This window comes from Pinus tabuliformis, chromosome 5_1 (genome assembly GCF_031772625.1).
Source record: "Pinus tabuliformis cultivar Carrire ecotype Pingquan chromosome 5_1, CPIR1, whole genome shotgun sequence".
NCBI classification, from domain to species: domain Eukaryota; kingdom Viridiplantae; phylum Streptophyta; class Pinopsida; order Pinales; family Pinaceae; genus Pinus; species Pinus tabuliformis.
Window position 1 is genome coordinate 178,467,422 of NC_142305.1, and position 23,192 is coordinate 178,490,613.

The 23,192-nt window shown below is 36.2% G+C and overlaps 1 pseudogene; it reads right to left on the bottom strand.

Annotated features, from left to right (window-relative positions):
• Positions 1 to 291: 291 nt before the first annotated feature.
• Positions 292 to 22,366, bottom strand: LOC149163999 (ribose-phosphate pyrophosphokinase 1 pseudogene; annotated as a pseudogene).
• Positions 22,367 to 23,192: the final 826 nt, after the last annotated feature.

Below are 23,192 nucleotides of genomic sequence, written 5' to 3' on the forward strand. Positions count from 1 at the left end.
AACAACTTAATGTACTCAGTGTTCACAAATTTCAAACTCCAAATAGGAATATGGTTAGTCCATCATTCATACATCCACAAGTCCAACGTTAACACACCGCATCTCCATGCCATTCAACCATTCTTGAACAAAAGCGACAACAATTTATTCACATGCACTCTGCCCAACAACTATTTCTTCACACAACAATGATTTCTCAAATTTTGTAAGCCTCAACTCGCATATTCAACTTTGCTTGTACAAATTTAGGAAACTAAATAATAGCACCATTACATCACTAGAAAATGCTACTCACAGAACAATCATGCTACTCACAGAACAATCATCATGGCCATGCCAAATAGTTTCACCGAGAAGGTTTGCAACAAACAAAATTGTCAATTGAGGAAAGTAGTTCTCCTCTTTAATAGGTACCGTATTTGTGATAATAGCCTCCTGGAAAAGACCCCAAATAGCCTTTAAAGTGCAGAAGGACTAAAAACGGCATGTGTGTAGCATGCATAGACTTCTCTGGCACCCTCTTCATGTAACAATGTAGCTCCATTTGTAATTGTCGCAATAGTATCAATTATGCCATCAAACATGACAACAACTTTCCCTTTCACATAACCAATCAAATTCATAACCTTAGAAACATTGCGGGCTTGACGCCTTTTATCTACAATAGCCAGAGTAGCATCAGATTGTTTCTTTTGGCAAAAGCACGAGCATGGGCAACACCACCAACATCAGGTGTAGTTTCTTTTGGCAAAAGCATGAGCATTGGCAACACCAACAACATTAGGTGATACAACCACCAAATCAAAGCTCACAATGGAGATTGATAAGTCTATAGTGGAGAGTGGTGACATATGACTGCTTGCAAAATACAGGCAATCAATTTACGTCATTAAACAAACTCTTACTCTGTACTCATTTGATGAAGTTGCTTTCAATTTCAATGGTGGGAATGACTACGATTTTTCCGCATATTCTACGGGTAAGATATGCTTCTAGTGAATTTCAATCGCTGGCAACGCAGACGATTCACTTCGCTTCAAAGAGTTCCATAAATGAAGCAAGCGCGGAAATAACAAAATTAAAGCCGCCTGAATCTGATCCAAGCATTAAACTCCAAGATCTTATATTTTCTAAAATATTTTTTTGATAGATGGGAAGAGGAATCTGATGTCAGTGACTACTGGAAATACTTTTATATACTCGAAATTTGTTGGTAATGAATTTAAAAGTGGTGATGGATCCGAATATGTAACATTAAGGGTGTCAGATCCTCTGATACCAGTAGTGTAAGGGTTGGCACGTAGAGAGGATTTCTTTTTTAACGACAATTTCAAGGAGTTCTGAGGAAGTGCTCTTAGGGTTAAAGAGTAATTATAGAAAACGAAGTTTTGTTGTAGAAATGATCTACATAGCATAATGGACTGACGAATTCTCATAGATAATAATTTTGAGCAGAAGAGACCAATGTTATGGTTCTCGACATCTTGTTGGTAGGGAAAGGAAAAAATTCAATGTATAAATGAATATCTTAGGAACATAGATCATGCAGGTGAGCGTTGCCAGCAAAAAGGTACACAGAGGAGAGGCAACGAATTTCTGACAGATAGTAAATTAATGGAGCATTATAGACAGTGGGCAGAAATGGGATGTAATGCACAGGCTAACAAGAGAGCATATGGATAAGGTTTCAAACTAGAGGAGCACCAAATTGGAGCATATTAACATCATTTCTATAGCTGGATTATTGACCAAATAGAGAAATGACAGACAAATTTTGGAAGGAATGCAGTGCTCACAAGTTTTGAAAATGTCTAGGCCTAACCTATGCTCTGATACCATGTTAACACACACATGGCAGAGACAAAATAGGAAAGATAAACATGATATTGTATCTATTATTTGACAATGATATACATTCATAGTACATTTGTGTGACCGTTGGGTTCCACATCCCAAGGTCTCTTGGACTCTCATGGTTGTTCACATTCTACACCAACCCATAAAGGATTAGGTGTCCAACAATAATTAATTAAATTGTGTTAATTTGTTAATTAATTAATCTAATTTTATTATTAAAATTAAATTCATATTAATTAATCAATAATTGCAATCTAATTTAGAATCAGAATTTAATTTAAAATTTTGATTTTTAGCCGAGGCAATAGATTTTTCAGAATTTTGACAGTTTTGGCTCCTCAAGTTTAGAAGCTCATAAGTTGAGTTTTACTTGGCCAAACAAGGCCCAAGATGACTCATTGGATAGGTAAAATCATGGAGAATATTTATGAAGTGGTTTCATTACCCAATTTGATCATTCAATAGGTCCAAAATTCAGTAAAAGATCAAGATCTGAATGTTTAGACAAAACTAATTTTCCGAGTTTAATTTTTTGCATTTTCATTTTCCCACAACTTCTACTAAATGCAAATCCATTCGTCTATATTATCCTTGACCAACTAGATCTTCACATGCATAAATAGAAATCTCATATTTATTTTTATTTAATTATGTAATTGAGTTTTGATTGGATATGTTTTATTTTCCAGATTTAGTATTTTGATTTTAATTTGCAATTTAATTAAATTTTGATAAGTTTTCTACAGGGAAATGGTTTGAAGAGACAAGGAAATGAAGATTTCAATCAATGAGAATTCTTCAGAAATAGATGTTATAGACATTTTTGTGCCTTACAGCATTGAGCATGAAATGTCCATAATCTAAGGGATCCAAAGTCCCTAAACATGTTGTTCCTACCCCTAGAGGAACAAGGCTAGCAAACTACAGCAATTCACAGAAGTTCTCCACTGAAAAACACTCAAAAACAAGTCAAATCAGGATCATGTCAACTGCTCCACTGAGCATCTGCGCTGAATGTCAACTGCTCCATTGTCTACCTACGTTGAATGTCAACTCCAACAAAGGCTACCTGCGCTGAGCGAGTTTGGACAAGTGGCAGGCTCATTCCTCAATGTGTCAATGCTCAGGAAGCTTCCAAAATGACACTTGCATCAAGGAATTCGACTGGTGATGAGTAAGAGGTTCCAAATCTCCAAGTGGAAGCAAGAACCTCCAAGTGGAATCAAGAACTGACAGAGGAAGAGGACACTAGTCACATCTCAAGCTGACTCATCCTCTCTCCAAAAATCTATATATGGATCTCTCCTCCATGAGATCTAGAGGCTAGAATGTTGTGAATGCAAAGAATTGCTACTAGTTTGAGATTTGAATCATTGGGTGCTTAATGCTTTGAAAGGGGGTGAAGATAGGAATTTCATTTGCTGGGAAGAGGCGCTGGATTGGAGCCTTCTGGGTTGTAACTCTTCTCAAACCCTTGTTTTTCATCAATAAAGCTATCTTGTTTTCTCCTATATGCTGATGTTTTTTTGATGTATGATTGCATTAGTGTATTTGATTTATCTAATCCTGAATCATTTGTGAATATGAATATCTATCTTTGAGTTGTGTTCTTCTCTTGTCGCAAGTAGCTATTCTCTTGTGATCTCGCAGGTATCAAGTAGTTGTTCTCTTGAAGCTGGGCAAGTGAGGAGGCAAGTAGCTATGAACACCCGAAGAGGAAGAGGATCCAGATCGAGGGACAAACGGAAGACATCGGTAAGTCCATTGATCTCTCCTCTCTTTCAATTCATAAAGGAAGAAATACTTAGATAGCTGTCCCTGTTTGTTGCTAAGGCACTGTCACACCTTAGGTGGATAGGATCGTCCTGCATAGGCATTTTTGCCCACAAAAAATTGGCGACTCCACTGGGGAGATTTGTTTTAGTCATTTTAATTGTGTTTCAATCATTTGTTTATTTCATAGACTCAACAGCAACAATCAAACTGCATCTGTTTCTCAGATTGCAAAGTAGATAGTGCTGCCTTGATCCAGTCTTTGGATGAGTCTATGATCTGAACAATAGAATCACAAATGATTTGATGATCCTTGTGATAGATCTTAGTAACCCCCTCAAAGCATCCCTTTGATATTACCTTGCTCGTGTTTCTGATTTGGCCTGAAACAGTGAATTTTTGAGCAAACTGTGACCCAGAACTTGAGGGAAACGAGAGTTTCTCCTCTCAGCGCAGACCCAGTGAAGCCAGTTTGCATTTCAACGCAGTTCCCGAAGGGGCTACCTGCGCTGAATGTCAAACTGACTGTGTTAAGGGTGCGTTGATCCAGTTTGGCCTAGTGCTACTGGGGTTCTCTGCCTTTTGTTGCCCTGTTTTGCTCTCTGTTTTTGCAGCCTTTAACCAGCATAGGTACTGATCTGAAAACTCCTTTTCTCTGCTTGCATTCCACCTCATTTTTGTGCAAAAAGATTATGAATGTTTTTATGTGTTTGTGACTTCGTTCATAGTTTTCCTTTACAAGAGTGAAGTAATCATCCTGTAGCCCTTGATTCAGATCTGATTGTGATCTTAGGAGAGAGTTCATTGGCTGTTTGCAGATTGATTATGCATTTGCTTTTGTTTATGGTTTGAGTTTGTCTCTTTTGAATGTCAAAACAAGTATTCATTTCGAGAAATCGTTATGTGTTGTAATCTCTTCTACCCTCTCTGATTTTGAAAAAGTAATCTTGTTTGTATTGATCATTTAAAAGCAAATTCAAAGTTGTACAAAAAGCTTTCTTTGTAGGCATCAATACTAAGAAAGCGGAAAACAAACACCTGCATTGTGAATTTTGCATCTTGATAAGTTTGCATGATTGATTTAGGAAAAGTGCAGTAGAGTGTGCTGATTGCTCATTGAGAAAAGATGATGTCTTTCTTTTCCCTTTGTAGTTAGGATTTTCATCTGTTGAAAAGATTGTAAAGCTTGCTTATCATCTTTAGACTGCATTTAGGAAGTTGTTTCATACATCTCGTGGTGATCCATAAAGGCAAACTGCTAAACAAGATCAACCTTAAAATAAACTGAATGAACTTAACAACGCTTTGTAACATAACGCACAACATAGAGGTCTAGGCTAGAGACGTGTTCCGGCGTCGTAAAACTTGGTATCTTACCGTTGAGTGGTTGGGTGATTCCTCCATGGTGAAGCGATAAGTATCAGTACGGATTGTGCTCCCACGTACCGTCGCGTATATATTGGGAGACCCCTATAGGAATAAAGCCTTTATCCATAGGAAGCCATGTCGGCCGCCCTACGATTCGCAATGCAGTGAACACAGCATTCACGAAGATCGACCGCCCGTACCTTAAAAAGTATTCTGCGGTTTTGCGAAAAGTTTGGCACACCCTCTGCCTAGAACTCCAGAGCAGTTCCTTTTGGCCTTTTTCAGACTCTATAACGGAAAAATTCCATCCGAGCATTTGTCACTTCGGGCTCGTTAAAACATCGAAGGAGACTAGAGTCATCTTTAGCTTTTTCTCGACTCTTTAAAACTGAAAAAGCAAGTTGTGTCTAAAAGCGTCTAAAAATTCATTCAAATCGGAAACACATTTTCCCCTTATTGTATTTTGGTTGATCGAGTAATCCGCAATCGTAGAAGAAAGTCAATTGAAACCCCGTCGTTCGCGGAGGCTTACGAGTCAACCGTCTTTGTCTCCGAAATCGAAAACAGTACGGACAAAGCGAACTCGTTTAACCGGTTCAAAATCTCCTATAAAAGTTAGAACAAGTGTTCCAACAACATCTGAGATTCTGGTTACTCCAAACATTTCTGGAAACCCTGCCTCTATAGAAGAAGTTCAACAGCCACAGAGGGACAGTGATACTGATCCTAGTCTGAGAGCAAACACTTGTGTCACTGAACCAGTTCCATCTGTAACCGGTCCAGAGAGTCTTGCTCCTCAAACATCTGTCGCTGTCGATTCAACCCCTTCTTCGGCACCAGAAATATTTTACGGACCTGACGGTCTTCCTCTTCCACCTGGTTTGATTGCGATAGAGGAAATTGTAGAAGATCCGCAAGCAAGTACTCCAACTCATTTTGGAGTAGGGGTCACTCTATTTCCTGCTACAGCAGAAGTTAGTCTATCACCCGTGGAAGTTCCTGTAGAATCGCTAGGCAATCAATTGGATAGACTCAAAATGTCTGAACAACCATCAACATCTAGGACTGTGTCAAATGACACAGCGACAACAGAACTTCCTGCCGTCAATCCGACAATGTTTGCCAGCATACCATCTGTCCCAGCTAGCTCTCAACCGCTAGAAAGAGTCCATCCAGGGACTATTTCGATAGTGTGGTCTGTTCCTGTTTGTTCATCCGGAGTAATATCCGGTAATTCTTATGTTGAGACTCGACAAATTGATCCATTTGGAGGTCAATTTGGGTCATCCAGTCCACAAGGGCAAGTAATTCCCTTGAGTTCCAGATTACCACCGTATGGGGGAAAGTATGCCCTTTCATTACCCCCTCCGGGAGGATATCCATACGGGAGTTCTCAACCATATTCAGGTTATACTGGAATTGCGACAAGTAGTTGGGTACCTATGCTACCCCAACAACCAAGAGTTGTGTATTCTATGCAACAATGTGTACCTGTGACGAACATCCCGACTACACCGGCTATTGTAACCGTGTCGCAAGTTCAAACGATGCCTGTTGTATGTCAACCTCAGATTTCTCAGGTTGTCATGCAACAGCCCCTTGACCCTGCGACTCAACCACAATCGCCTACTGGTGGGGCGACACAAGTACAAACGGGTACAATTACCCCACATCTTGGTCCAACGGTTAGTATAGCACAACAGCCCATGGCCTCACAACCGTGGCTGGTGCAGTACCAACAACCACAATTCCAGCAAGTGTACCAAGGCTCTGAACAGCAAATCTTTGCGAACAGTGGGCAGCCGTACATTCAAAACGGTCAAAACCAACCACTTTACAGTGGTCAAGTCCACCAGCCGTATCAGTCATACCAGCATCAACTCCATTATGCCGGTATGCAAAGACCAACTGTTCAGGCGATTCCATCGTATCCTGGGTACGCTTCGCCTAACCTGAATCAGCAGTTACCATTCGTGGCAACTTTAGAGTTACCTGATCTACACCGATTAACAAACGATCCAATTGCTTATGCCCCTTGGTGGCCAGCAATTCCTCACAAACTTCCATCTGACATTCCTAAATTCAATGGAAATCCAGGTGAAGACCCATCGAATCACGTGATGACATTTCATATGTGGTGTTCATCAAACACCCTAAACGATGATTCGATAAGGCTTCGCCTTTTTCAGAGGACGTTAACGGGTCCAGCGGCAAAATGGTATATTGAATTACCTAGAGCTTCGTTCGACAATTTTAGCTCCCTCGCCACGACATTCTTAACCCATTTTCAATTACCAATAAGGTATGAAACGGGAACAGAAATATTAACCAACTTCAAACAGACAACGGCTACTCATATATCTGATCATATACATGAGTGGCGACGTCGTCGTAGGATGGTGAAAACATATGTTCCCGATCAGCTATTAGCTGAATGGTTTATAAAGTCGTTACTTCCGGCCATAACGGAAGATGTGGCGAAGGGGGGAGTCGTAACAGAAGAGCAAGTTATAGCTCGTGCACAATATCTAGACTTAGTTTATACTCAGTCTGGCACGCTCTACGACAAAATACCTGATGCCCCTAGACCGGAATTTTCAATTCCTCCTCCTCCTAAATCGAATAGTGACTCTCATGCCGGCGATGGTGTGATTGGCACGGAAAACGTGAAATCGACAAAGGCCAACTCCAAGAAGGCCCGTAAGAATTCGGATCAAAATGCAAAAGAAGAGGTTCTTGCTTCGGAAGTAAATGCCGTATCAGCAGATAAAGGCAAAGAAACCAAACAACCAGGAAGCAAGAAGAATCAAAACAAAGGGAAGAAGAAGAAACAAGGAGAGTCATCTCCTCAAAAAACTTCTTCAAACCCTCCTGGAGATAGGAAACCACCTTTTGGGTGTCAGATATGTGATGAGGATCACTGGACGAGAGAATGTCCATACAAAGCTGAGCTTAAAAGATTCTTTAAGAGTCCGCAAACCCCAGCTGTGTTAACTGATCCGTTTCCGAATCGAGGAACAAATCTGGTTGCTAATCAAAATGCTTCCCAATCCCAAGTGCTTATGTTGTCTATCTCAAAGCAGCAAAATGATGCTTTGACAAGAAATAAAGATTACGGGAATCCACGGCTGTCGAATAACAAGGCTAATGAACAACCTAGTAGTTCGACAACAACTTTGACCAAAGATGTGCCACCCATCATTCCTGAACCAATGATAAAGTCGCCAAAGGGAGGAGTACACAAATTGACATTTAATTCTCGTGCCAAAGTAGCACAGAATTATAATATAGTAGAGGACCTGGCCCAATCGCAGTCCGCTATGTCGACACTTGAGGTACCGCAAAATTGCCTCTCCCAAGAGCAGGCTTTATTATCAGCAATAGGTGGGGTTGGCCCAAGGGATTCCAATCTTGTGGCCTTTGATCATAAAGGATATGACCCTCAGTTAACAGCTCAACTAGCTTTCCTTATACAAGTGAAAGCCCTCAACAAAACTATTCATCGAACAATTATTGATGAGGGGGCATCTACATGTATTATGTCGATGAATTGCTGGAAGAATTTAGGATCTCCAACCTTGTTGCGATCATCGACAACATTGAAAGCATTCGACGGAAGGACATATACCCCATATGGTATCCTAAATAACTTGAAAGTTGAACTGGGGGGCAAAATAGTAGGAGTTGATGTTGAAGTAATTGATGGAAACCTCGATTACAACATCCTACTGGGAAGGCCCTGGATATATGCCATGGCCGCAGTTGTGTCGACCTACTTCAGGAAGATTGCATTTCCCTTTCAAGGAGGAATTACAGTCGTCGACCAACAAACTTTCCTCCCCGACAGTTCACAAGTTACGCGAAGCATTCCAATGATCCATGGAAGCAATCATTCGCTTCAAAATATTGGAGTAGGTCTCCTAAAAGACCCTGCCTTAATGGGTACTTTTGCCCTATCGCCTGCAAGTAATCTGGCGAAAGTGGCCACAGTGGAAACCTACAATATGAAATCTTCTATATCTAATGGATTCGGAAGATTCCTAAACATTTTGTCAGCGTGGATCATCGCCCTAATAGAAATACTGTAAATACAGTGGGCTTCGAGGATGGTTCTTATCTTGTGTCAACCTCATTAAAAAATGAAACAAATCCCCTTTCCAAATCTCAAAGGTAAACCTTCATTCCAACCACCAAGTTGAATGCAATGAAGCTTGGGGGGCATGCACCTTGATTTGCGTTGTTATGCTGGGGGCATGCAAACTTATCATCAAGCAGTTTTAGCACGCAGTTCATGCTCGTTAAAAAATAAACGCAAGATCCGAGCAGTTTTAGCACATAGTTCATGCTCGTTAAAAAATAAACATAAGTTTGAGCAGTGTTTTGGCGCATTCAAGCTCGTTAAAAAATGAACCTATTCCGGTAAATAACCATTGTGAATGTAACCTTATCAGCCATAAAAGCCTTGGTCGTGTTTGCACCGTCACCTCCACTTTTCATTTGGCCGATCGTCCACCTCCATTTGATTGTTTACCCATTTTGAGGAACAGCTGCGAAGAGTGATTTCACTAAGCCATCCTTGTGACACTGCCGTGATTGGAATATTCCAAGCCGTACCTGGAATCTGCTGCTGCCCTGTTCATCACTCGTTCCTCAAAAGACGAGTCTTCTTTAAGCTCTTTTCAACTGACTCGTAAAATATGAAAAGATTGCCGAGTTTTGGCCTACCAGCTCGTTAAATGACCGGAAGAGCTATCCCTCCTCTAGATTTTAATCTTTTTGGACCTGAGGGATTATTTCACAAAAAGATTGAGCGCTTGTTTAGTTCGGCTCGTTAAAACTATCGAAAATTCATCCCTTCTGTATTGTTTTATACTTTTTTTGACTTAAGGGATTAGATGACGAAAAAGGAACTTTGGAGTTAACTTTATGTACCTTTTTAGACTCTCTAAAATTGAAAAGGACCGAGTTATCTTTGTCGTTAGACTCGTTAAATGCATTAAATAGCGACAAACTTTTCTTTAGACGAGAACGAGTTTCCCTATCGCTAGGCTCGTTAAAAAATAGCGATGGGCTTGCCCGAAGGGCGGGTTATAGAACAAGCATATGTTATCCTCCTCAAGCTTGATAAAAATAAAGAGGTACTGGTCAGTAATGACTGGGGAAAAATTGGGAGAAACAAGAAAACTTGGATGGTAGCAAGTCGCTCTTGAACATGACACTTTTCCTCCGTATCACAATCAGGTTGGGTTGTTTCATTCACCGGTCACATCCATGGTCTCGCCAAGCCATCCACATATTGGGGTAATGCTACCGATCCATCGCATCAGTGTCGCCATATGTTCAAGAGAAGTCGTTTCAGAAGAGTCAACCGTGTCCCATCCACTGCCATACATTATCCTTCATCCATTCATGACCGCCACCCTGAATCATATTTCACAGATTGTTTTCACCTCATCAAAATCATTAGCTCCGTTCTGTGTCACTGATGTGGGATTCATTAAGGCCCTCCTTTGACCGATCGCTCCTTGTCGACATCAGCTCATTATCCAAGGAGTTGATCTAGGAACAACCCCTTCAGTACTTTGAAGCTTGTATGCCTCAATGGCAAGTTTCTCACTTCCGGCGACAGGTATACATCAATGACCTTCGACCGAAAGATTTTGCGTGGTGTTCGACGCCAAGTCCTTCATTCACACCACGTGAATTGTACTGCAGTACCTTGAGGGTCATCATCCTTATCGGTGATTCCTCTCGCGCTTGTTAACAGTTTACATCATTGACTGGTAATCAAGCGATGTCTTTCCATGTTCGACTTCAAAAAATTCTCACATGGATCGACTTGTACATCGAGTGAAGATCGGACGAGATTGAAGACCCCGGATCTAGCTTCATCCATCCGGGCTGCGATATATATTCAGGAAATAAAGACATTGACATGTACAACATTGCAGCAGATAATCATCCTACAGAAAAGGATGATGATTTCATCAAAATCATCAGTCTACCATCAGACGATTGTCTATTCTATGTACAGAAAAATGAATTTATGAAGCTGAGCATGGGAAATGCCCGACTCAGCTAGATCATGAAAGCAGAATGAAAGATAATCTATTGTATTGTATTGTATTACAGATCTCCTCCCGGCAATGAATGAACTTTGGATCCCCCTGATAAAGCATTTCGCCCGATAAACAGCCTCATACTTTGGGGGGCAACTGTTATAGACATTTTTGTGCCTTACAGCATTGAGCATGAAATGTCCATAATCTAAGGGATCCAAAGTCCCTAAACATGTTGTTCCTACCCCTAGAGGAACAAGGCTAGCAAACTACAGCAATTCACAGAAGTTCTCCACTAAAAACACTCAAAAACAAGTCAAATCAGGATCATGTCAACTGCTCCACTGAGCATCTATGCTGAATGTCAACTGCTCCACTGTCTACCTGCGTTGAATGTCAACTCCAACAAAGGCTACCTGTGCTGAGCGAGTTTGGACAAGTGGCAGGCTCATTCCTCAATGTGTCAATGCTCAGGAAGCTTCCAAAATGACACTTGCATCAAGGAATTCGACTGGTGATGAGTAAGAGGTTCCAAATCTCCAAGTGGAAGCAAGAACCTCCAAGTGGAATCAAGAACTGACAGAGGGAGAGGACACTAGTCACATCTCAAGCTGACTCATCCTCTCTCCAAAAATCTATATATGGATCTCTCCTCCATGAGATCTAGAGGCTGGAATGTTGTGAATGCAAAGAATTGCTGCTAGTTTGAGATTTGAATCATTGGGTGCTTAATGCTTTGAAAGGGGGTGAAGATAGGAATTTCATTTGCTGGGAAGAGGCGCTGGATTGGAGCCTTCTGGGTTGTAACTCTTCTCAAACCCTTGTTATTCATCAATAAAGCTATCTTGTTTTCTCCTATATGCTGATGTTTTCTTGATGTATGATTGCATTAGTGTATTTGATTTATCTAATCCTGAATCATTTGTGAATATGAATATCTATCTTTGAGTTGTGTTCTTCTCTTGTCGCAAGTAGCTGTTCTCTTGTGATCTCGCAGGTATCAAGTAGTTGTTCTCTTGAAGCTGGGCAAGCGAGGAGGCAAGTAGCTATGAACACCCGAAGAGGAAGAGGATCCAGATCGAGGGACAAACGGAAGACATCGGTAAGTCCATTGATCTCTCCTCTCTTTCAATTCATAAAGGAAGAAATACTTAGATAGCTGTCTTTGTTTGTTGCTAAGGCACTGCCACACCTTAGGTGGATAGGATCGTCCTGCATAGGCATTTTTCCCCACAACAATAGAATAATATTATTTTGGGCCAATGAAAATTGATTGAGCAGAAGTACTCTTCAAACAAATTTCCCATTGAGAATTCTTTTTTTAATTATAAATAGTAGATTGTAGAATGTTAAAGGGGGCTTCTCTTCTATGAAATTATCACATTCTTAAAAGAAATATTGTAATGAATATTTAAATTTGTAGGTGAGAGGAGACAAAATGTCAAATCTAGGGGATTATTGAGAATTTTTCTTTTGCATTCTGAATTAGGTATGAAGGGTAGAGCTTGCACTATTGCAACTTTTGTTTTAAGAGCATAAGTTCAAAGCATTGTAAAGGATTGTTGTAGACCAGAGCCAGAAAAACAAATTCAATAAATTGGTATTTATAATATTGTTGTTTTAAATAATGGTTTCATTTTATGATGGCATAAATGCGTCATTTTATTCATATTTGTTCACTATTGTCAATGTGATTAATCTGCCTCAATAGTTTGTTATTATTTATCTCTTCTCTTGTGGGTTGAATTATGACTTTTTATTAACTATTTGCTCAGAAATATTTCTCTTACTTTTGATTTAACAAGTAACAATATTTTTTGAACTATTTCCTTATATTATTGTTTAATCATTCGAGTTACTGATTCGATCATCATTATCATTTTGTAAACTACTTCTTAAATGTTGTTGAGCAATTATTTCTGTTGATAACTCAATGAACAAAATGTGTTTTTGCATTCATAATCATAGCTAATTGAACTATTTCATTAACTAGATATTCATTATAAGCCATACATATTTAAATCCCAATCATTTAAATATTATGCTCTCGATTGGGTTAGATTTATATCTGCCTAATTGAGATATGATTAGGATAATTTTCCTTTTGCTTTCATTTTAGAATAATTTAGCATTTAGATTTAATTATATATTTCTAGAAGTCCTCTTCCCAAAGAGGAAAAATTTAGTTGTGGCTTCGCTGAGCGCCAAATTAGTTTAAGGATCACTTTCTTGCGTGATCAGCAAGAGGGTTGATTTGATGTCTCTTCCCTATTGATAGATGAAAGTCATATTTTAAGCCATTGGAGATAGAGATAAAGTAATTGGACCTAGTTTATCGAGTCAGAACCACCATGTCAATGAGAAAGGAGATGCTTTAAGGTTTGGACCAGGTGGTCTCCCTTATATTGTTGTAGGCAGAGAATTTCGAGCCTTCAATGTTTTTTTCACTAGAAGGAGGGTGTAAAGACTTGTTGTCTATTGGAGCTTTTTATTCTAACATTTTATTTTAATTACAATGGCTCCTCTTAAACTTCCCATTTGGAGTTGTAAGACACTTGTCAAAGGTAAATTTTAATGGTAAGAGAAAGGTTTCTGCATTTAATCATGCCTTTCAATTTATTAAAAAATTTCAAATTCTACTTTTAAAGGAATTTATGACAATATTTTATACATGATTTTTACTCTTACATTCTCGGCAAAAGCCAAAAGCTAGTGTCAAACTCTTCCAATTGCCTCTATTCACAAATGGGACCAATTTATCACAATTTTCCTTTGCGAATTTAATGGATATGACTACAAATAGGTATGTGATGAAATTGAAGATATGCTAAGGTTCAAAAATAAGTCTTTTATTGATTTTACCATTAGATTTCGTTTAAATTGTTTGATATTTAAAGTTGAAGATAAACCTTTAGAAATTGATTTAATAGATTGGTTTGAATATGTTCTCTTTCTTGCATTCCCATCCCATATGAAACAACTGCAAGATTTGACTACTCTATTTCAACTCCTAGTAATATTATCAAAAATTCTGATATAGAGGTGTATATTAATCATGATGAAGTGGCCTCTGCCATGTATGATAATTTCTTAAATTTAGTACACACCTCTTACTATGTTAATGATAGTCATGTTAATGAACCATTATCACAAAGCTTGCAAGAATTTTATAATAAAATGAAAGAAGATATTAGCAATAACCTTGAAGAAATTTCTACAAACAACTTTGAAAATCATTTTGTAATAAATTCATAAAATCAGTTAATAAATCAGCAAGTACATGTAGAAATTCAAGTTTCCAATAACATGCAATCTGTTGTACAAATTTATGAATTTGATCATGTTGATCAAAAGGAAAATTCAGGGCAGCAAAGCAACATTCTTCAAGAAATCATTAATAGAGAAGTGAATGATCATAAATATGAAATTTGCAATCAAGAAAATGCACTTGAATCTACAAACAGAGAGTATTTCATATTTATTTCTTCAAATTCACATTTTTCCCTTTATCCTAATATTTTTGTTGATAGAAATTTATCGCCTCTTGACATTAATGTTATTTCATAAAATAGAGAGGCTTATATAAATGAATTTCCAATTATCTTTTATCAAGATCGAGAATCAATCATTGATCATTCTTTTGGCACTAATGAACATGTGCTTCATATTCCTTCTTGTTTTTATATAGGGATGAGATTCAAGGGAATCCTACAGAATGTTCTGAAGTCATTTATGATAATTACTCTGCCATTAAGGATGTTGATTTGTCTTCTTCTCAAGTGAATCCTCATGAGAAAATTCAAATCACATGTGGGAATGAAGAACACTCTAAATCAGAAATTGTTCCAACTAATTCTCATTCTCAAGCAAAAAATTATCTTCATCATTTTAGCATTCAAGGATCAATCCCAATTAATGATTCTTATGATGATCAAACTCTCATTCCTATTAATACTCATGATATTCTCTCTAATTCACAAGTTGGTGTTGGTAATCATTCTAATTGCATAATTCTAGTCAATTCTTGTGAAGAGGAAATCATTTCAAATTAGTCCCAATTGTGCTGTAACACTAGTTGTACCAATAGTGATTTGATTTTATTGTTTTTCTTCCATTTATTTTGCTTAATTTCATATCTGTTTTCTATTTTCATTTTTCAATTTTTAGATACTTTGTGTTGGCGTATTGTGTAGCTTTGTATTGATCACTCAATTGATGCACTGCCTAAATGGGAATATGAGGTTTCAAATCATAATCATGAACATCAAGAGTTATTACTCTTCCAGTTCCAATTGATGTTTATCTCTTGTCAATTGCTTCTTTCTTATCAAAAGTAGTGCCAACAAGAAAGTGTATTTTCAAAATATCACCAACAATCTAATTCAATTAATAATCTTCTATTGAGTATAGCAAATTTTCATCCATTTTTCATTGACCCGTTTGAAAAATATTTGGATAATTTTTCTTCACAGAAGATTATTAATAATTTAACATATGTACATAATGTTAACAATTTTTTTTAGATTATTGCATCTAAAAATTAAATTCCACAATTTGGCCTATTATCCCGTCTTTTGAACATTTCCCAATCATTAATAGAAATCCATCCAAATTTCTATGATCTAGTTGAAATTCTACTGAAATGGATATTTCAAGAGATGGTAATTGTAAAAAGGTTGATTTCTTAAAATATATTAGCAATTAGTGTACGTACTAGATTCAAATTTATTTTTTCAACTATATTCTTGTTACTAATGTTTGATTTTTACATAGATGCTAGAATTAAAATAAGAGAACGGTTCCATTAGAAGTACTACTATACATAGTCATGTTTCCTTCTATTCAATTAGCAATTAGGGATAAAATAATTTAGATCTAGATTTCTTTTCATCTATTTCGTTATTCATATTTTTAATAAGAAAGTAATGAATCCAAGTTTTTGGAATCCCCTTTCATTTTCTGGCAAAGTGGCTTAAAACATATCAGAAGCTTATGAACCGCTTGATTGTCTTGCTTTTGCAAAATTCTATCACATTGACAAAATTGTTTTAAAATCATATATGAAGAAATTCCAAATAATTTCTATGTCTTGGAAATCTTTGATTCACGAGTACTTCTAAAGAGCTCATTTTCACCACTCTTTCCCTCTAATGTAAATTTGAAGTGGATGAAATTGAAAATCTCATTACTTACCAATTTTTACTAAATAAGTAGATGGCATTGTCATAGGAGAACTTGAAGATTCATGAGGTAAAATTTACAGTCAATATTCTTCTAGGTATGCATTTTACAGGTTCATCCTCATCTATTGTTAGTTATTTTTTTTCATAGTTCTTTCTTATTTATGTTTTGTTTCTTTTGCAGGTCTTCATTGCCTTGATTTTTGGATACTTGAGGCAAGCATGCAACCATTTCTAAATCTGCAACATGCATAGGGAAGTATTTGTTATTTTGTCAGAATTTGAGGATTCTTTAATTTTCCTTATATTCATTAAAGCCCTGATAGACCTTTAATACTTTATTGGAAAATTCATATCGGATTATAACAATATCTCAACACTCCTCGTAAGAAATTTCTGATAACATCTTTCTCTGATCAAATACTCCCGATGGTTAATGAAATTCTTAAAAGGGGGTTTTTAATTAAAAGGTGAGAATAAAGTTGACTACTTTCTTTTGAATTAAATAATTCAAGAGTTGTCGCCCCCACACGATTGTCATGTAGCCTTATCGGAGATTCTGAATATCAGACCATTTCATATAAGAATCAATCAAAACATTACGATATCCATACAATCTCTGGACCTGATATGAAATTTAGATATGGTTTTAAGAAGATATCGCATAAATTCATAAATCTGAATTTTGGTTGGGAAATACGTTTAAAATTTTTGATTTCTCAGATCTAATATAAAATTAAATCCTCATAATAATATTATCGAGTCCATTCCTCATTTCACATCGATGTATCAACAATGTTACATCCCATACTCATTTCAAATATTTTAATCGCCGATCTTCGATATCCCAGTCCACTCATTCTTCGATAAATGACTTCACCGATACTATCATCTCCATATATATTTGATACTCCGATCCTCAATAAAATTCCTGCTACTCATATCAGAACTTACATATCGTGACTTCTAATCGACTGTTATCCTTTCACACACCTGAAATTAAATCTCCGATAAGGGACTTGTGATATCCCTTCCTTCTTGTATTTTTCAACCATTACTTTCAAAACCCTGTCGGAATGTGAGAAAATCACATGTTTCAAAGGTACAACCATAATATTTCACAGATATTTTTCTTCGATAACACTCATGTGTACAGACCTACGGGAACTAATGTTTTTACTTAGCAATATGAGTAAATAATTATATTCTTCCTCTTATCAGTGCAGTTGGAATGAAATTCTAACCAATCATTATTACTCTAATTTGGTACAAAATGGAGGAAATTTTCACATAAAACGCTTGCAAAAAATGATCTTATTCATAATTTTAACTATGCATGTTCCAAATGTTACAATTTCATATTTATGTTGAAGCATTCTTAACAGTCATTCATATTATTTTCCCTTTGGTCACATTTATTTTTACGAAGAGACTCAAACCCTATTTGAGATTTTGGATATATTTTAATAATAATTTCAACAAATCCAATTATTCATTCACCGGGATGACTTTGTGACTATAGGGGTATACATTCTTTATAGTGTATGCAAATGATCCTTTTTACTCTTCTGGACAACCTGCTTCGCTAATAAAGAATATAGAACAGGCAAAGGTAGTATATCATGGTTAGATCATGTTTAATTTCTCTTTTATTTGATTTTTTGATATATCGCTCCATGCTTATTATATAAATATTCAAGTCCTCTTCATATACATAATTGATATATTATTTGGGATTTTGAATCAATTTCAATCTTTTGGGGCTGATATAAATCCAGAATTGAAAAGCAAAGAGAACAATCATCTCTGCAATTCATTAAGAAACATATCTTCATTCTCTTTTTTTATGGATTTGGTTTACTTCCGATTCCTTGAACATGAAACATTGTTTTCTTCTAGTTTACATCTTGCTTTAGTATAAATTTAATAAATGAGGATTTTGGGAAGATGATATTTGAGTAAATTCAACTTCTTCATGCTTTTAATTTTAATTAGAAGAAGGAGTTATCTTCTCTTGGAGAAAATGATATCTCTCGGGTAAGATTAAATAAAATTCTCCAATGTTAAGTTTCATATACCCACTTTCTTTCATTTTCATTTATTTACTTTTAATTTCAATTTTGTTCAATTTCTGCTGATATAAAACTATGTTTTGTAGCTCCCCATAAAACTTCTCACACCTCCACTAGATCAGATTTGAAGTTCATTCTTCTTTTCCTGGTTTTATTTAAATTTCTTGGGAGAAATAGTCATGATCCTCTTTGAATCACTAAACTAGGGAGTTTTTAAACCTTTACTCTGTTTCTTGAACATTACTTGAGATCAAAACAACAATGGTTAAGGTGTTTTATCCAGGTTTTTCTTTGAAACAAGAAAATTTGTAGCAGATAGAGACTTCTCATTTAGCATACTATCTATCATCACTGTTATTCACCCTCTACATTTTGAGAGCCTTATTTCTTATACCTCTGCAAGATTAAAAAATAAATAAAAAAAATCTCAACATATGGAGCGTTCACATGGTTATCTTATTTTAGTTTTTTTTTTTGAGACATTTGTATAAGCAATCTTGTTGGAGTTTATCTTTTAAATTTGTATTTTTTCTTTCAGCTTTCATTTTCTTCATTTACATTTTTTAGGGTTTACTAATTTCTTTTGATACTTTAGTTGTAGTTATTTTCCTTTTGATTTTACTTATGATTTGATTTTGGTGATTCCACCATGATTTATGTGAAATACCTTTTACTCACCCAATAGTAGTTGTCATACATGGGAAATATTTTAACTCTATCTATTTCGGTAAATTTCATTTATCATTAAAGGAATATTTTGATGGAACCATAAAGCCATATTGCTTTAAATATTTTGCATGGAGGAACACACATCCTTACTAAGTAATATACTTTACCTTTTCACGGAAATAACCGATTTTAGTTTAACACAATGGATCCCTCCCACCCCTCCACTTGATAAAAGCCTCTGATTAATAGTCATGGGGAAAGAATTTGGAGTCAACACTATAAAAGTATTACATCCATTAAAAATAAATCTCTATTACCATCCCACCTCTTTCACTCAAGTACATCATAAACTAAAAGCTTGCAAAATGTGCTTATCAAAAGAGTGATTAAAGAATAAACATGGAAAATACAAGTAAACCCATCGGAGCTATGGACATTCACTCGCAATGGGACTAGGCTTGTATGGCATAAAATACAACTTTGTCGGGGTACTATTCAGGCTCACTGGTAGAGAAGTGATGTTAGAAACCATTCATAAAATGCATATATGTTTTATCAAAGACTCCTATCTGTATCTTTTTTTATTTTACATGAGGTAGTTTTAAAATAAATTTTTCCAAATTTGGATTCATGACTTTTACTCAAATCTTCTTTGAGTACTTATATTTACAAATTCATATTGCTTAATCTATTTATGTGGGACCTATAGAAATGTTTTACTATTAGATGGTCTCTTGAACTCCAATATTTTTAACCTTTAGGTAAAATAAACTTCATTATCTTTAATCAAAGATAATTGGTTCTTCCTAGTGTGTCACCATTAGGGAAAACCCAACGCCACCCATTTTTGACTTATTTACTTCAAATAATGGGGATACTTTACATTAATTTTTGGCTAAACACCTTTTATGATTTTTATTAAGTTAATTATTTTACAATTTTTCTTTTTCTTGTTTTTCATCGGATTTATATTTTCATTGTTTCATTGAATTCACCTTTTAGTGAGCTTTCTGTCGATACTTGTTTCACCTCATTTGGTCAACCGGTTTGTAAATGGAACTCCTTCGAAGTTTGATCATTTTTGTTGTCAGGATTAAAAAATGTATAAAATGTATATTATTTCAATTTTTTCACTTAAAATAGTAATTCGTTGTAAATATTAACTCTTAGTTAATTAGTACTATGTTTTTCCTTTCTCACTAATGATCCTACAAAATGACCCAGCCAAATTGTAGAATGATTAAAATGGGTTTTTGCAATCTTAGGTAATTTATTCCAATTTCCTATTTTAAAACAAATTGCCAAACCCAAAATTTCAAAATCGCAACGTGGTCGTGGTTGATTTTGTAGAATTTTTAATTCCATGTGGGCCTCACATCAAACCACCTCTTCCTTTCGTAAACCCTGTTTTTAAAATCTATGAAATAAATTCCTGAAATAAAATCCCGATCTGATTTGAAACTTACGATATCGCAATATCGCAATATCACATATCGCCATTTTTTATATGATGCAAAAAGTTCAGAGATTTCATAATCGCCAATCACTGATTGGTTTTATATGGTGTCTATTTTCATTTAACATAAAGTTTGTTGTACCTACTTATGACTCCCATCAGAATGACCTCACTCGACCCTCATCAATCCACCTTATCACTCCACCTCATCACTCACATGCTCCATCACTCCTCCTTATCCCTCCTCCTCCATGCATTAACTACCCTTCCTCATTGCATTTCAAAAGTCAATTAATGTATGACTTTTGTTTTGGTTTGAATGTTTTAATAATATGTTTTTATAATTAATATATTAATATTATAAAATATTATAATCTAATTTTAGTATTGTGTTATAATTTTAATATAACTAAATTAGAATATTAATATGTTACAATTATATTTTCATTAAAAATTGTTAATTTGTTAATTAATTAATCTAATTTTATAATTAAAATTGAATCAGTATTAATTATTTAATAATTGTAATCTAATTTAGAATTAGAATTAAATTTAAAAATTCTGATTTTTAGTCGAGGCCATAGATTTTTCAGAATTCTAATAGTTTTGACTCATCAACTTTAGAAGCTCATAAGTTGAGTTTTACTTGGCCAAATGAAGTCCAGGATGGCTCGTCGGATTTATACAATCATGGAGAATATTCATGAGGTGGTTTCATAACTATATATTATTATTTAATGTGTCTAAAACTCATCATAATATCAAGCTCCAAATGTTTAAAAAAACTAATTTTTTGAGTTTAAGTTTCTACATTTTCATTTGCCCACAACTTCTACTAAATGAATATCCATTCGTCTATATCATCCTTGAACAATTAGATCTTCACAGGAATCAATAGAGATCTCATATTTATTTTTATTTAATTATGTAATTGAGTTTTCATTGGATATGTTTTATATTCCAAATTTAGTATTTTGATTTTAATTTACAATTTAATTAAATTCTGATTAGTTTTTTGTAGGAAACAATTTGAAAATATGAGGAGATGAATATTTCAATCAATGAAAATGCTTCAGCAATAGAAGAATATGGTTTTGGATTAATGAAAATTGATTGAACAGAACTACTCTTCAAACAACTTTCCTATTGAGAATTATTTTTGTAAAATTATAAATAGAAGATTGTACAATTTTAAAGGAGGCTTCTCTTGTCTGCAATTTTCGCATTCTTAAAAAAACTATTGTAATGAGAATTTAGAGAGTTATAGGTGAGAGGAGATAAAATCTTAGATCTTGGGGATTATTGAGGATTTTACTTTTGCATTATGAATTATGTATGAAGGGTAGAGCTTGCACTATTGCAAGTTTTGTTTTAACAACAGAAGTTCAAAGCATTGGAAAGGACTATCGGAGACCAGATCTAAAGGAACATATTAAATAAATTGGTATTTATAATAATATTTTTTTTTTCTAAATAAGTCTAAAATCTATTAATGTAACAAAATGATACAAGGAGGCTCTGGCCTCTGTAGTTCAGAGCCAAGGTTCATGGCATAATGTAGCAAAAACCAAAATTAAGACTGCCCAGAAGTGGGAAACTAGTCCAATCCAAAATAATTTTGCTACTTGTGTAGAGGAAAGCAACATATGAACATGGAGAAATATTCTATTGACTTCATCTCCAATACTAACTATTTTTCTCAAAAATTCAAAAGTAAACCCATAGGCTTGGTTGTCAGGAACCTGAAATCTGAAGACACGTGGTGAGTTAGGTGTCATTCAGTGCTGACAAGGGTTCTTCAATAATGAAACACCTGTATGCGTCGAGGTCATCCTCGTCACTTGGCAGTGTACCCGTGTCATCCTTCACCAGAGGTTCTCGATTTTTCTTCGCTACAGGAGGCTTGGCCCGAACATTATCCCTCTTCTCCATTACGCAGGTGGGGTAGCCTTCATCGCTGGAAGGTGACTGTGATGGTAGCCTTGATGAGTGGTTGATTCAGAGAGCAGTGGTACATGAATTGGGCTGAATGGACAGATTGTTGAGAGATGGAAGGGATATTAGTAACTGGAATGGCAGTTTGCAAAGGCGGGGAGTGGATAGTGCGAGTGCGGCCTCTACCACTGCGAGTTTCAGGATAATGGGCTGAGACGTAATTTGACGAGGGGGAAGAGGAGTCTGAGACTGCTGAGGGCGAAGAACAGGAAAGTCTGCCTCTGCTGCTACCCCTTCTGCTACGCATTCACTGGCGCAGTCAAGGCATGATGGCATGGGGATGAAGAGGCTACCTATGAGAAGTTGACACTGAGTGGAGCTTTGAGGGAGAAGTCTCAGAAGGATCAGAATCGAAAGTCAGGTTGCAAATCAAGCCTTGAGAGTAATGGTTGCCCTGTCCAAACTCTATGTAGCAGAGAATGTTGCATCGCCTGCCCATTGCAGTGCATGTACTTAGCTCCACTGCAGCTAGGGGGCACTCGAAACTCAGAGGTAGAGGAATAGAAACAAAGGAAGTGGGTCAAATATTACATGAGGGTTCGATGATGCAGAGCGAGGCAGGATGGTATTGGTGAGTAGATTTGAGTGCCGCATTGAATGGAACTTACTGCTACTGTGAGGCGGGTTTATTTCTTTGTGTGCGAGCTTACGGGTGGCCATGTGGCTATGCCATTTGCCGTCCCATTCCACCACCATCAGATCAATCGTTATGTACACCCACATCTGGGAGGTATTTATAATAATATTAATTTAAATACTAGTT